The following is an 11,755-nucleotide window of genomic DNA, read 5'->3' on the forward strand; positions in this document are numbered from 1 at the left end:
TAAGGTAGGCTCAAGTCTCTTTCTAAGTCAGTAAACTCTCCAGAAATTATAAAATCTAGTTCAAGAGACACTGAATCGGGTAATAATTCGCTGTATTCGCTATTACTAGTCATTCGTGTAATGGTAGCTGTTCTTTCGAATTTAAACACAGGAAAATTTTCACTGTGTGGCACAATTGTTGATCGCAGATCTGGGTACTGAATATTTGCGGAATTTTTGCTAGTCCGACGCTCCTTTCTTATTCTTGGTAGTTCATACATCATATTTTGTTCTCTTCAAGATACATACCACATCAATTAACTATCGTCTAATTTTTGCAATTAGTATTCTCCATGAGAACTTAGCTACCCATACAAGCCATTATAGATTTTGCGCAATACCGATGACGTCGTTTCTTAGTAATATTCGCGCACATACCACTGAGTCCACTACCTAACCCCATCTCTTGCGTGTTAAATCCTCTGCCACATCTTGAATTATTTTTAATTGTAAATTGTACAAAAGTAAAATTTACTTGGAAAGTTAGGATATTCATAAATAAAATATCGAATTGTTTGATTATTTTGGGTAAATATGGTTCAAAAATTGGTTGAAATACTTGTTCTCGTCATCCCCAGTCCTATGTATTATAAGATTTTTCATCTTTCTGAATCAGTGACCAACAGTGATTTAAAAAAAGCCTTCTCGTGCCGATTACGATAGTGAGTATTATTTATTAATAATATATTAATTAATTATTTGAGTGCATGACATTAGAATTAGGAGATACAATCTACTATATTACACTTTTCAAATTTAAATACCTCAAAAATGTAATAAATTATCAATAATAGTCGTAAGTTCATTTTAATGTACCTCAAAATTCTTCTGCTTAATTCGAATAAGATTAGGAATAATGTCAAAAAAATTACGAATATACGTCAAGATGTTTCGATAAAAACACTTATTTAGAAATAAAATGAAATATAAATTTACGTTTATATATTATTTGAGTGTATTTACATGGATTTGACGGTTATGGAAGGTTCCGCTAATAGCTAAATTCAATCCCATAAAGATTTATTCTCAAAGACAAGTTTTTCAATGACAAAACTTTGTCAATTTTGTTATTGTTGTAATACATTTTTGTTTGAAATTGAGATTATGAATAATTTTTGTTTTGATCTATTTACGTTTAATCATTATTCGAGTTTAAATGAATAATTAATTAATTTGTAAATTACTTACGAGCTTGCAGACTTTTGTTTAGAGGCAAATTTCTACAGCGCCGTTCAGTTTAGCTCCACAAAAGGTTATTAGTTTTTTAACTGAAAATAATATGGCAATTTAAAACAAAATTTAAAAAAGAATTTGCTTTAGTGGTGTAAAAAATAGAGGCTGACAGCGCGCCACTGGTTAAATTTTTCCAAAGGTTGTTTATATCAAAATATCATTTTATTAATGAGCATATTGGTTCTCCAAATTTAGAGAAAAAATTTAAAGGCGTTCTTGATTTTTGGCAAATTTTTGATTTAAAATTTTGAACACCCTATATCTTAGCAACTAGGCTTTGTGAGGGTTCGTATTCCTATATCAAAATGAATCATTTATTGAGATCTATATGGAGATTTGTTAAATCATGTTCTGTGATCAAACGTCAAGTTTGTAGAAGAAAAATTAATTGAATTATTATTTACAATTTTGAATTATAATGACAATTTTTATATACATATAAAAGTCGGTGATTGATGAATACACCTCGTAATTCTTTAAAAAGGAACTAGACAAAGTATTACCGCTTAATATAAAACTTGTTAAGTTTGAAAAAAGCAAACAAAAAAGCTTTTGTTTTGAAAATATACCTGTCAAAAACCAACAAGACACAGAAAACAAAAGTCAGCGGACGCCATATGTGTAATACTCTTATCTGGTCAATTCCTATAAATGGAAGCAGTTCCGACTAAGAAAGACAGAATGATAACTGTTCCTCTATTCTCCGACGCTCTAGCTCGGTTCTGCGCATTCTCCAGTATGCTCAGTATAGATAAAGTGTCTCGAACGAGAGGGATAATAGTATATCGTCGGCACCTTAATGGTGGTACATTCCTTTCCGTTTAAACTGTCCAATATTACATATATGGCGGACGCTCAACATCGCTACCGTTACCGATAGGTAGCAGTAGCGCCATTCATTACATACTTAACGTGACAAGGTGAATGTGAAGGTTACTTTATTTCTATATATGTTGTGTTTTTCTTGAACCGATCAGTTTGGAATATCATTTTTGAGGTATAACATTTATTACACACTAAATTCATACCATATTGCGATATTATAGCTGAACAAACTTCTAATATGGATAACAATTATTATTATATAAATTTCGGTCAAAACACTGTACATATTCTATCAGAAGTTAAATATTTGAATATATCATGCGACTGCTTAATCTTTAAACAGAAAAACATTAATGAAACTAGCCATTTTTTAACTGCATGCATGGTATTAAAATCGAATTAGTCGACTCAAATTTACTAAACAATTTATATTTTATAAGAGTGTCCTAAATAAGATTAACTCATATTAAATACAAAACCATATCAAATAAAATTTATTCAATAAAAAAGTCGTTTCAAGTGCTTCCATGCCTTTTATACGGAAAACACTTGATTCAGATTATTTTTAGTTTATAATAAGCAAAGTACACACTTCGTTGTTGTGGGATTAATATTATATATCAAATTTGGAGATGTTATAGAAAACAATATTTAGAAGCAATCGGGTTTAATTTTTTTTCAGTTTTCAAGATAGAAATCATGTGTTTTCTCGAATTTTTATTGTTATTTTCTATATAATTTCTATTTTATGAATATTTGCTTTTCCTATATAAATCTAATATAACTTTTCTCGAGCAGATCTTTGGAAATTCTCCAAAAAAATACAGGGCTGTATCAAAAACAATTCTTCCAAATCCCTGCCGGTAAATGTGTCACTTGTAAGTTAAGTTCAGAATAAGATGCACGAAATGGTATCTCGTAGCATCCACGTGCTTTTTGATAATAAAACCTACTTTTCTTGGTTTGATAAAATTGCAATTCTTATGTATGTATAACGTTGTTTTCTCCATTTATTTAAATTTATTAATGTTATTGTATCTGAGCAGTTTCTCAACTTTTCCCACGAATGGGTGGACGTAAAAAAATATAGTACATTACACGACCCGTAACGTGTTACTTACAATTCACGTATACACTATATATTACAAGCTTCGGTACGAAACAAGTGAAACAATATATTATGGTGACGATAATGGAATTAGTGATTTGTCTGATTACAAAAATCCAAGTTAAAACAATACAACGATGAATTTGGAAAAGTGAAACGTAAGATAGTTATCTGGATTATATGATATAACATATAATTTAGAAGTATTTTTTAATATCTCCTTAAAGGGCTATACAAAAAATTCGACAGATCACACGTTTTCGATTATTTCAAGTACAAAAGAAAACTGATTTTGATATCTTCTAATTTTATTATTCCATTAAATATATACCTCAAATTTGGGACACCCGGTACAAGTATGTAACGTTTTTACTTATTCTATAAATAATTTGAATATATATACAACCATAACAAGTTGGGACTTGTATTAACTATAGACTCCTGAGATGAAAATAAGTTGATTGAAACCAACTTACCTATATCCGAAATAGTTTTGTAAAATTTTTCAAAAAATTAATAATTTTGGTCACAAAAAAGTAGACTGAGATCGATTTTCATAATTTTTGACATGACATTTCCTGTGATTTAAAGGTACGTCTGATATGGATTTGGTCATAACCAGTAAATGACCTCCAAAAACGAACATAGTGGTCACTTTTTAGACTCTAGAAATCTTCTATTATATTTTTTTCTTTGTAAAATGTAGGTACATCAATTAACATAATTCCTATCGATTTTTATGCATTTTTGAGCTAAATAAACCAGTAATATTCCACAACTTAACATGAATTGACACCCTCGCTGAATTCGCAAAACACAACTAGACTAGAACTTTCTAGAGATGTTGGAAAAATATCCCAAGAGAAATACTAGTGGTTTGCCTCGTGAAACTTACGTTTCAAAATATGTGATTCTCAACGTTATTGAAGCACCTTTAAGAGCCCTATCATTTTCAAAATTTACAACTCCTTTCAAATTCATAAAGAAATCCGTTTCAGCGACGAAGCAGGCTTTAGCAAAAATCTAACAAATTAACACAACGAATATGTGTGTTCAGTAGGAAATTCGTTTTTTTTTTTCAGCGTGAGTTTCGACTCAACTTAGTGTTCAAAGTTTCTCTATGACATATTACCAAGCTTACTGTAATTGAGTGTGCGATACTTTCTATATGAACAGTTTCCTAATGGAAATAGAAAATGGTCACTTCATTCACTGCGTTTTAATATTCGGGACTAGTATTTATAAAGACCTGCGCTTACCCTACTCCAGAAAACAAAACAAGAAGAATTTTGAACGAAACTTAAAAACGACGAAGAAGCAATTGAATATAATCAACAAATAATGTAGAATATTCAGATCCATTGTTTGCATAGGATCAATCTGTAGAATGTAGTTTTGAATAATAACTTTTTTGTGAATAGATTTTTCCAGTTATCAGAAATTACATCATTACAGAAAATATCTTCAAAAAAGATATTGCACTCAAGTGCTGTTTGTGAAAAATATTATTAATTCTTAGAAGAAATTTAAGGCCTTGTACCAACTTAATAACACATTTTCGGATATAAGTAACTACCCAATACAGACCAATATCAGATACCAAAAGGGTACATTATAAATCAAAAATTTTAATCTAGTTAATGTTTGATTTCATAAAAATTCTTCATAAATTTCTATCACAATAATTAATTTGGAGAATAATAGCTAAGCATCTAATTTTGTGCGAAAATTATATGAAACCCACACCTTATTTAGGATACTCTGTTATGAGACCCCAAAATATTAAACCCATGAAATTAAAAATTCACTATTTAGATTTGTGATTGTTTCCAATCTATGAGTTAAATTTAACTAATTTATTTTCATTCCCATTAATAATAATTGTTTTTGTACTTTCAATCGTCTCTACATAATTATGGAATATGATGCTGCCCGTATCGGCATTCCATATCAATTAATTCCTCAAAATTAGCTGGCTTATATACTCAGAAACATTAGAGTGAAGTGTTAGACTGGGAAAAAATAATTTATTGACCTTGATTTTTTGATAATGTGATAGCCTTTAACAAAAATTCGATTAAAAGCCACTCACAGAAAAATTTGTTTGGCGATCCTGTAGCTGAATTCCTGCTTGAGGCACCTTCCAAACAACTTCAATTTATTGGATTCGAGATTAGGATTTGAATCTGATAACCAAGATGATCACAACAAAGTTTCTGGAAGGTACTGCATAGTTAAATTATTGACGATCATTATATTTCTGAAAAATGACTTGACAACGACTATTTAGATAAGGTAGTAGTTACTTCCTCAACATAACGCCTCGATGTCACACTGTCTCAAATAAACAATAGTCATGATCATGATAATCTCTGAAACTTATATGGTTTGTTATGAAAAAATTAAAAACGTCGCGATTTTTGTTCATATTGATGTTATCCCGTCACTGAATTTTATTTCTTTTTTGACTTTCTTATTTTTACAATTCATGAGGATTAGATTATATTAGAAGACCATGATGATTATAGAGTATAAACGAACGTTTAAAACAAAGAATCTGGAATTTATAAGGACAACATTTAGAAAAAGCAAGAGCAAAAAGGAAAAAAAATGAAAAATTTCTCGTAAGCCGGCACAAACCCGCAGATAATTATTAATGGAAAGTAAACTATAAACCTTAGATTTCTGAACGATTTTGAGAAATTTTCGTTATGAATGATTTGAATTTTTTTATGTTTTTCATCAAAAAAAAAACTTTAAAAGATTTTATAAAACTTAATTTTGGTCAATCAAAACTGACGATGGACAATAAAAATAGAAACTAAGAAGAACAGCTTAATTATGTCCACCAAATGCATAGATTCGCCCCACCATGTGGCGGCGTCTTAGCCCTTCTACAATCATCACTGCACCTAAACCGACATTCGTAAAATTCACTAAACACAATATTACAGCATTTTAACTCCCCGTGCTATTCTCTACATACCGGTTCAAGCGTTAACAATAGTGGTCATCAGTCAAAAAAAGCATTGACTGTGGATGGTATTAAAATAAAACAAAAGCATGAACAAATCGATATAGAGTTCTTCGTATTGGTTAGCAATGAAACACGCGGCAGCAAAACTGTCTTGCAGAACTAGTTATCTGAAACTTCTTCTTCTACCTCTACTTTCGTCTGTCCACACATGCATAACCGTCAATACAACGGACAATTTTACATATTTTCAAATAAATAAACATAAATTTGGGGCGATCGAACTTGAAGCATTTTATGACACTAAACACAAGTAGACGAACTCGCAATCCTCCCTAGATTGTAAACAACGCCTTTCGACACTGTAATTACAGTGTCAAAATGCGTTGTTCACAATATAGGGAGAAGAAGAAAAATATTTACAAATTATTTCTTCTGGGCCTAACACTACTAATACCACTGTTGAGAAGTTGGTTCGTTTTGAGTTCCTGAAGGATTGTTACATAAACCTTATATATAAAAGTGTATTTTCAAGTAATTTGAACTGATCCTAAGCAGGAATAAATCTGTACAAAATATTTTATAATTATTGTTTCGTCATACCGTTATACCGAATCACATATTAATATTAATTAATATTGAATTCTCTGTCTAGTATTTTTGGGTCCATCAAATCAAATGTATCAAATAATATTTAATATTTTAATTATCGATTCATAGTACTCATTTTAGTTTCAAAGTTTTAAAAATATCGCGGATAAATTGTCTAATTCTGAATCTACATCCACCACAGCCTATATGGTGAACAAAACATATTATTTTTGTTGACGAACAACAAGTTAAAAAAAGTTGATAAGGAAATTCTATGAGAATTACATTCAGTATGATACAACTTATACTTTTTCAGATAATTATTAGATATCCACAAGTTGTTTGTCCCATTTTCTGACACAATAATCCGAGGGGGCTAAATCTGGCGATTATAGTGCATGAGGTAGGAATTCAAATTTTAATTCATTAATTTTGGTCATTGCAGTAACGGATGTGTGAGCTGGTACATTGTCTTCGCATAATACTCGCCGGCGATAGTTTCTTTCTTTTCCAATGAAAATTATCCCACGCGCATCCCAAAATACTGACGCCTGAAACTGCGCAAAAATTCCGCTTTATTTCTGTGAAACATTGCCAAACACTCATTTGGTCGACCACTGTGATGCTAGTCTTCGTAGATCGTACGGCCTCGTTAAAACTCTGCTACACAATATTTTACTGTTGATAACGGAGGAACGTTTCACCCAGAGTAGAATCTAGTTCAGATTTTATATTGATTGGCCTTTGAAATGACCAATTTTTCCATATTTACAAATTCACTGAAAACCTTCACTATTGATGGCTGCCAAACAAATACTAAGCAGACTTCCTCAAACTTGAAACATTTTCAAGCAACTACCGCTATTTCTAGATGAGAAAAGGGACTTCTAGCACATTCGTATCGAGCATTTTACGTTTCGATTCAATTATTGTTATCTACAAGTACTTGTGAATCATCTGGTGGTATTTCCATGGACATTTTGACTGGCTAAGTTTTATAAGTAGATAATTTTTAATTTAATTGGAGTATGGTGATTGCAAAATAATAATCAGCTTTTATGAACGTAACGTTTTATTATTCTGTTACAGTTAGTTACTGAAAAACTTTAATAAACATGAACTAAAACATATAAGAGATTTATTTACAAATTTTTCTCAGTTTGATCGGAGGTTTTCCTTTTTTATGTAATGTAGAAATGATCAGCCTTGTTACTGAATCAATATTTATTTACCCTGTATATTAATACGATTCAAAATAGTGTTTGTATATTCAGAATTAATAAGTTATTCGTTTTTTTATAAAGTGGAGTCCATGAAAATAACTTTCAATGTAAATTTATCCATGAATTTAAAAACATATGTTATTTGTTAAATGTTTATTGAAATATAAGATTTTTGTAAGTATGTTGTAAACCTTTCGCATTATATTTCGGACAAGGAATTTAGTGGCATTTCTCAGTAGGGTATTTGATTGTTGTGGATATAATTTATAAGTATATAAAAAGAGAATTTACATTAGTTAAATAATAACAACTAGTAAACATTTATTGTTTGATGAAAAATATTATGTAGTCTGTATCACGATCAAACCAATTCGTTAATTTCAAAGACTGTCTCTATTTTGGTTGGCAAAGAAAGTTACAAAACATCAAAAAGAACTGGGAAATTAGAACAATATGCATTGTTCTAGTTTGTACAAAAATATGCTTTTGATTTTTGCCCCATAGCTCACTTAGTTTTTAAGCAATCAAGTCCTTAAAAAACATTTTGTAGGTTGTATTTAAAACTATAAGCTCATCTGAATTAAATTTTTTTCAGGTCTTATTTTTAAAAAGGTTCATGCTAAAAGGTGCTCTGCGCGAACGCAGGCAAAAAAAATGGAACGATAAAATTTTTGGAATAAAAAAACGTACATTTTTGTACTCCACAATATTTCAAGCATTATTAATAGTTTTTGACTTATTTTGAAGAAAGTGTGATTTTTCGCTAAATTACGAAAATGATTTTCTGACTTTAAACAAAAATTTTTTCAAAAATAAGTACTTTAAACTTATTAGGACATAAATTAAATTGAATTGGAAGTTGGCAACAACTTTTTTCAAATAGGGTGGAAGAGAGGGTGAGATTTTCACAATTTTTTTTCCAACGAAAAAATAGGAATCGACATTATTCTACGAACTACGAAATTCTTTAAAAATTAAAATAAAGGTTTTTTAGAGTGCTTTAAAAAAGGTTTTATGAGTTTTTCACGTTTTTGGTTATTGTACGTAGAAACTTTCCATTTTGGCGTTTAAAAATACCAATCAACTTTTAACAAGCAATAATTCCGGTTGTTTGGGTCTGCAAATATCACAAATACACCCTTTTTTTATTTTTTTATAAGCGATAGTCTTGTTCTCCGCAGATTTTTCGATTAAATGCATATTCCTCAAGTTATTGACGGGAAAACGTCAGAAAACGTGTTTTTTTGCATGAAAATCGACAGTATCAGTCTCGATTAACTAGAAAAGTAATTACTTCATAGAATGAGAGTGGTTTGAATTAAGTCAATTTACGCACTTATTTTCAATGAGAACTTTTTTACCCCCGAGAATGGGTGGTATCCACCTACAGGAAAAAAGCAACCCCCGGCACAGGTTATATTTTGAAATAGAGATTAAGTTAACCTAAATCCAAATTAATTATGGAAAAATGGTACTGTATGGGATAAATACACGAGAAAATGTTTATTGACCGAAGGTCGCTTGATATAATGCAATACAACGTGCAAGAAATTGCATGCAAGTCTCGGGAAACAGTAAAAGTTAACAAATTCCTAACCTCTCATTTTATCTAATATTCTGTACCTAGTTTAACAATGAAAATAACAAAGCTACGTTTTACGAAAGTCAGCTGATCTGTTAAGCAAAAGTAACTAGATTTGAACTTGCATGAAATAAAAATGGCACAAAACCGATAATGTCAAGATCTTGCATGAAGCAATCAGATGACCTTCATCTGCGCATGCTTTTGATCAAGAAATATTGCGTCTTGCATTGCATTGCACGTTGTATTGCATCATGTCAAGCGGTCTTGAACAATATATGGGACTTGCTTCTGTATCCTGACCAAACGCTCGACGTGAAACGACACTAACCGTGCAATAATTGACATCTGCTATCACACAATCTGGGTTTACATGAAACTTTTTGTATTGCCAGCTTAGACGCCTTAACTGATTCCACTGTAATATAATAAATAGAATGGTTGGATCAGAAGTTAATCTCGAAATTAATACATATCAATCTATATAAGATTGTGGATAACATTTTTACAATCTCGAAGTTCCTGTAGCTTGTGAGCGGGTATCATTGATATGGCTGACAGCCGGAGCTGCACTTCTGGTTTACACTAACCACCGGCTCTTACTTTAGTAGAAAAATTATTTTTTGGAGTTTTACATTATCCTTTTAACGACGAAGATTCCGGTTATTTAGAGTGGTTCAGCATTGTGGGCACTAATTTCTAAATAAAAAGAGCTTATGTCTAAAACAAGGACTGCTTTTTCGTCCTTGAATTGCTATTTACTATATAGTTCAAGTATACTCAAACGCTGACTCATTCTAATGAACAGACGCTAATATTTTTCACATATTCTATCTCTAATTAATAGAAATTATATTCTAATGGTCCTATCATGTTCTCTTTATTTATATTTTGTACTAGCTTGATCAAGTTACAAAATTAACCGTGTGAAATTATTGCACATTAAAAAAGTGAATGTATGTTTTTATATAATAAAATTATTGCCACTTTTTAAGTCCAATGTTTCTTGTTCGATTCTTATTGCAAGTACTGTACTTAAAACTATACATTAATTTCAAAAAATTATAAACCAAAATTGAAAATATTGTAGACAACTACCTTTAGATAATGGATAATTGATAAAACCTGCAATTAAAAGGTGTTCACAATAATAAGTTAATGAAAATATATTTTAAATAAGATTTTTATGAAGTTCAATGGATAGCTTAGTAGCTTCAAAATTCAAAGTAACCCATTCATTATCTTGATGCTCAATTCTCAGTTTTCCATAATTTTATTGTATGCACAAATCTTTACGTAGATGTGTGATTAAAAGCACAACTCATTAGACTGCAATGTCTCCACATTGGTTTAAGTGTAATCTAGAACTTGCTAATTTTTTCTATGTACAAACTTTTGCATAGTTATGTCAGTAAATGTTTCCTTACACCTTTTTTTATTTAAATATAACCCACAGCTGCTTCTTCCGTGATAATTCTATAAATGAGACATTGATTTTTGATAATTACCCATTAAAAAATTACCGAATCTATCACTTTTGAATACCATTAAATATATTTAAAATGATTTGTCGGATTTTAATTTGCAAGGTTTGTACCTAAATTCATTCTGACTTCCTGTACATCATGGTACATTGGTATACAGCAAAGTACAACAAGACGACGGGCATCACACATAATGCTGTCCAAGAGGCAAAGATGAAGAGGACACTCCAATAAACGTATTGTTCAATTGCACTTTCTTGTGGAGAGTTCGATAAGACGTCCTGGGAAGGAGAGCAGGAAAAAACACATCGATACCAAGAGACATATATATATATATATATATATATATATATATATATATATATATATATATATATATATATATATATATATATAGGCTTTTTTGCTTGCGCCACTCGAAGTAGGTCTTTATAATATGAAATAGAACCTATGAATTGTCCCTCATAGGGATTAGGCACAATGGATGAATTGCTGATCGCTCGGCTCACTCAGAATCCAATTCCAATTATCTCAGGGTATATTTTCCAAAGAAAAAAACCATAACAGTACAAAATAAAATATGTATCATTCGAATACATATTCAATATTTGGGCTTTAGGCCCTACCCCTATACCTTTCGGTTTTAGGCACACAGTCGCCACTATCTGTTTCCAACCATAAAAAGATGATGTACGA

At 30.6% G+C, this 11,755-nt stretch overlaps 1 protein-coding gene across 1 annotated transcript in view; it reads left to right on the top strand.

Annotated features, from left to right (window-relative positions):
* The window catches only part of LOC130891638 (protein SCAI), a 29,331-nt gene extending 18,193 nt beyond the window's left edge, over positions 1-11,138 (top strand). Inside the window, exon 10 of the transcript XR_009058933.1 lies at positions 656-11,138. The gene's annotated coding sequence lies outside the window, so the exon portion shown is untranslated. The remainder of the gene's footprint in view (positions 1-655) is intronic.
* The last annotated feature ends 617 nt before the right edge of the window (positions 11,139-11,755 follow it).

The sequence above is a fragment of the Diorhabda carinulata genome, chromosome 3, assembly GCF_026250575.1.
Source record: "Diorhabda carinulata isolate Delta chromosome 3, icDioCari1.1, whole genome shotgun sequence".
NCBI classification, from domain to species: Eukaryota; Metazoa; Arthropoda; class Insecta; order Coleoptera; family Chrysomelidae; genus Diorhabda; species Diorhabda carinulata.